Consider the following 5,744-nt stretch of genomic DNA (forward strand, 5'->3'; position numbering starts at 1 on the left):
GCCATCAGTTTGCTGTTTTTCTTTTGGGGTACCGGTAATTTACTTACATCCAATCTTTTGTATTGCTTTTTAAAGGGATGGGAGTGAGGGCTGGTCCGCATTAGCATTAACAATGGTCCTATTTTTGGAACGGACTGCAGCGGACTTGTGTTACACATAGCTGTGAGCATTAAAAAAGGAACTGTAACCAAGGATTGAACGTCGTCACAATCAGTAGCTGATACCCCCTTTCCCATGAGCAGATCAGGGACAAGGTCCTCCAGCACCCAAGGCTGAGACACCAAAGTGCGCCCCTCCATCCCTCCCACCCCAGCTGTCACACACTGATTGCTATTAGACTAAGAGGGCCACAGTGCCCACAACCTCCCCAACACCTTAATAACTAGTTATATGGCTTGCAGTCACTGCTATGTATCCCCTTTTCTTATTTCTTTCTGCTTCATACACAATTAGGAATGACAGCTGAATGAATTGTGCGCCCCCTCCTACACTGCGCCCTGAGGCTGGAGTAGGCCTGAACGATTTTAGGAAAAAATTGAATTGAGCGATTTCTGTCTGAAATTGCGATTTCAATTCAATTCACGATTTCCTTCAAATCAAGCTTTGCCCCCCCTTTGTTCCCCCTCTGTCCTCCTGTCTCTTTGTGCTCCCTCTGTGTCTCTGTGCCGCTCTGGTTCTCTCTGTCTCTCCCTGTGCCCACTCTGTGTCTCTCTGTGCCTCCTTTGTCCCCAAAGCTGCATTACTTCTGTACATAGCTTCCAGCACGGTCCAGCGATGCCAGTCTATCCACTTCACCTCCTGCAGGCTCTAATGCATGGAATACTTCCTGTATGTCATGTGACATACAGGAACCTGGAGTTTTGGCAAGCACAAGAGCTGGCAGACAGTGATAGAGGACAGACAGCGTTGGACTCATGTGGAAGGTATGTCCAATGCTGCGGGCCGCACGCGCCTGGACTTTGGGGAAGTTTAACCTCCTTAGCGGTATGGACGACTATATACGTCCATCACCGCCAGAGGCTGCCGCTCAGGCCCTGCTGGGACGATTTTTGTGAAATAAAAAGCAGCACACGCAGCCGGCACTTTGCCAGCCGCGTGTGCTGCCTGATCGCCGCCGCGAGCAGCGGCGAAAGAGGGTCCCCCCAGCCGCCCGAGCCCTGCGCAGCCAGAACAAAAGTTCCGGCCAGCGCTAAGGGCTGGATCGGAGGCGGCTGACGTCAGGACGTCGGCTGACGTCCATGACGTCACTCCGCTCGTCGCTATGGCGACGAGGTAAACAAAACAAGGAAGGCTGCTCATTGCGGCCTTCCTTGTTTATTCTGGTCGCCTGAGGCGATCAGAATGACGCTTCCGGAGCGCCCTCTAGTGGGCTTTCATGCAGCCAACTTTCAGTTGGCTGCATGAAACAGTTTTTTTTTAATTTGAAGAAAAACCCTCCCGCAGCTGCCCTGGCGATCTTAATAAAACGCCAGGGAGGTTAAGCCACTTATACAAACTTCCCCCATGTGGAAATGACATGATCACGATAATTGCCACTCTGACGATTCTGAAATTGTGATCTTGGTGATCACGATTTCGGTTTAAATTCGATTTATCTTTCAGGCCTAGGCTGGAGCCTATGCCCGGCCCTGCCCATGAGAAATCTTTACCTTTTCTCAGACAGATCAGCGGGCTCTGTATCGCAGATATTGTGGTGAAACCCCCTCCCACAATGTGATGTCAGCACCTAGGTCCTGAGAGTTTCCGGTCTATGAGCCTTGTTGCACTGTGGGAAATAACAGCTGTTTTCAACTGCCAAGCAACAAGTATCTCCCTCTGTGCATATCTATAAAAAATAATTTTAGCCTATCGCATTATTAGTGGGTGTGGTTATAAATTATTGCAGTTGGCACTGTTTTTATTTCATGTCTGCCAGTAGTAAAGATGATTACCTGCAGGCTGATTGTGGATCAAACATGAACGAATTACATGACGAATATGAATGATTTCTTGATATCTCTTATTTTTAACTTCTCACTTTGCAATGTATCAATTTATTTTTTCCCCTTTTCATTAAAGAGTAGCTGTCGGGCATAAAATCAAAAATCAATTCTTTATTTTTATCTGGTAAACAAGTAATAAGGTTGCTAATCAGGCAATCCAAAAGTTAAAATTGCTATTGTTTTTCTTGTTTATAAATGATCATTCCCCAGTTTACCTGACTCTTATTTGGTACGTTGCCGCACAAAGGAAGTTGCAGGGCATGCTGGGTTGCCTTTTTTTGCTTCTTTATTTCCCCTCAGATGTACAGAAGCAAAAAAGGACAACCCAGCATGCCCGGCAACTTCATTTTTGCGGCAACGTACCAAATAACAGTCGGGTAAACTGGGGAATGATAATTTATAAACAAGAAAAGTACTAGAGATTTTAACTTTTGGATTGCCTAGTTAGCATCCTTATTACTTATTTACCAGATAAAAATAAAGAATTGATTTTTTATTTTATACCCGACAGTTACTCTTTAAAGTTCTCCTTTCACCTAAGAGCAAAGGTGCAGCTCTTCCTGTACACAAGGTGCTGTGAAACCTGTCAAAAAAATAACAAAAAAGGAGCACACTGTGAGACTATGGCCAGATGAGCTAATGCTTTAGTAGGAAATGTCTCACCTGGAGTGCAGTGCTGGTAGAGCCCGGACAGGTTACCAGCGTTTGAGCTGTGTCACTCTACAACAGGGGTCCCCAAACTTTTTCGATCAAGGGCCGGGTCAACATACTTCAGACTGCTGCGGGGCCGGAGAATACATAAAATGATGTGTAAAAACTTTACATTGAACCTAGGTACTGTAGACAGCGCCTTTTAACATGGGCAGTCCTCCCGTCTCCCATTTATCCAGAGCCGATATTATGCCACCAACACAGCATATGCAGATAGAATGCCCCCCAACACGGCTTTCTGTCTTCCATGTGGAAGGGTGGTGCCAGCTCTGCTATGCTATATGTGGGCCACCAATATTTAAAGATGCAGTGGGCGACATCTATAAGTAATACATTTTGTGTGTGGGGGCCAGTAAAAAAGTCTCAGGGGGCCGCATTCGACCCGCAGGCCTTAGTTTAACCACTTCGCATCCAGACCTTGTTTTCAACATATTGACCAGAGCAGTTTTGACAGTTTAGCTATGTCCCTATTTAATCAGAAATAACTTTGTCCCTACTTATGACACAGAAATGAAATATATATTGTTTTTTTCAAGACAAACTAGGCTTTCATAGTATGCCATTTTTTTCCTCAAACAATTTTGTTTTCTATGAATTTTAATGGTAAAACAAAGAAAAAAATAGAAAAAACATGTATTTCTCAGTTTTACCAATTCCCGTTTAAAAATAAAAAGTGCTACTGTAGATAAAAAACACACATTTTGTTTGGCTGTTTCTACTGTTTATCACAAAACTTAGATTATGTTCCTGTCACAATTTATGGTGAAGATATTTGATTCTGAAATAATGCTACAAAGTGTGTTTTTCACTATGAATGAGAAAATAAAAGTATTTTTAATGGTAAAAATCAATCTCATTAGCTCAGGAAACTTATATTCCCGTTCACCAATTAGTCCTGCATCAGATAGTGCCAGAAATGTGCACAGGAGCAAGCCCAATCCTGCACAGCACTGCTTCAATACAGGTCAGTAGATTCTACTGACCTGTGGCTTAGATGAAGTCCCAGAGGACGTATATCTACTGACCTGTGGACGAAGTGGTTAAGGACCACTGCTCTACAATAACCTAGATATAGGTTTATTGACAATAAACCGACTCCGAGCCTGATCCTTCAGGTTACTACTTACACTAATCTATAGCAGAATACCGCTACGCAAACACACTGCCACACAGCTCCCTTCCCGACACAAACTCCTTAGACTAGCTTCCTTCCAGCCGCCACCAGCAGATGTGGGAGTCCAGTGCTTTTGCTTACACAGCGGCTTTCTTTAGCAACGCTTTGGATCATCCAATACAATCCCAGAGGTCCGCACACTCAGTATCAGAAGAATGAATGCTTGCTTTATTCACACATGGTGACAATAATCCATTCCAGGTAAACCAACAATTGTTTCGGGGCCACGGCGGGTCCGTTTGTCAAGGTAATATAGCCGAATGGTAACAGTGGCTTTTTTTCAGCAGCCCTTCAGAACATCCAGGATGCCAGAGGGTAGCAGTAGAGGGACACAGCTTGGAACGCTGGTTACACGTATGGGCTTTAGGCTGCATTTCCACTTGTGCAGTGCGAATCGCCGCGGTAAAATTTCACATGCGGATGCGAATTTCTATGAGAATTTTCATGCGAATTCGCATGGATGACGATGTATGCGAATTTAACCATAGCAGTGCTGTTGTGCTTTCCCATTGTTTCTATGCGAATTCGCATGAAAATTCGCATACTAAACCTCATGCGAATTTCCTATTAAATACATGCGAATTCTGATGGCTCTGCCATGCGAATTTTTTCTGCACAGAAAAACGCAAAGGAATCCTGATACCTGGAAACAGTCCCATTCACTTGTACTGCTATGCGAATTTGCATGCGAATTCGCGTTAGTGGAAATGAGCCCTTACTGATACTGCATTCCAGGGGCCATATGCAATTCACTTTTTCACTGAGTTTTCACCTTGGAGATCATTTTTCATCTTTGATTTATGACAACTTTTTAGGATTTTGCAATAGAAAAAGTACCAATAAGTAGGTGAAAAAGTACTACAAAAATATTTTGAGTATTTGTTTGCTTGTTGGTGATTTAAAAGGCATTTTATTGACAAGTTTAAAAATTTCACCTAGGAGAAAACTCAGGTGAAAAAGTGAATTGCATATGGGTCTAGGTGTGCTAAACATCGGATCTGTTCAGCCATGTGGCGGCATGGCCGTTCTCTTTGTTACCATGCTGGAATGCAAACTCGGAGCAGGCAATACTTTTCTGGACACTTGTTTTTCAAAATATTGCTTTTGCTGCAATTTTTCCGTGATTTTAATGCAAGTCAATGGGAGCGTTTACAAAAAAAAAGACCCAAAAAACGCTCTCCGGTGTGTCTCCAGCCAAATAATACAGTACTCTATACTTGCACTGCTTATAGTGATGCTTGTGTCTATGAGAATTCATGGAGAAGCAGTTCAGTTTGATTAGCTGATGGCTTTACAAGACTTTGATCTTTGCCAAATGGTAATGCTTGTTTGCTTGTTTGCGTAATATTGGGGAGGATGATTCAGGAGTAGCAATGCTGCAGCAGAATGTGCTCCTTAGCAACCAAGGGGCAGACTGCTGTAACGAGAAAGGGAATAGGAGTGCAGCTAAGGCTAGTCAGGTACTGGTGGTAGGGGATTCAATTATTAGGCGCACAGATAGGGTAATCTGTCGAAGAAACTGTGAATGCCGTACAGTCTGTTGCCTCCCGGGTGCTCGGGTTCGGCATGTAGCGGAAAGAATTGACAGATTACTGGGTGGGGCTGGGGAAGACCCGGCTGTCATGGTACACATTGGCACCAATGACAAAGTTAGTGGGAGATGGAAGGTCCTCAAAAATGATTTTCAGGTACTTGGAGATAAACTTAAAGCAAGGACCTCCAAGGTGGTGTTTTCTGAAATACTGCCAGTGCCACGTGCTACATCTGAGAGACAGAGGGAGCTTAGGGAGTTAAATAAGTGGCTGAGAAATTGGTGTAGGAAGGAAGGGTTTGGGTTACTGGAGAACTGGGCAGACTTTGCAGTCGGCTACAGGTTC

The sequence above is a fragment of the Hyperolius riggenbachi genome, chromosome 10 (genome assembly GCF_040937935.1).
Source record: "Hyperolius riggenbachi isolate aHypRig1 chromosome 10, aHypRig1.pri, whole genome shotgun sequence".
In the NCBI taxonomy this organism is placed as follows: Eukaryota; Metazoa; Chordata; class Amphibia; order Anura; family Hyperoliidae; genus Hyperolius; species Hyperolius riggenbachi.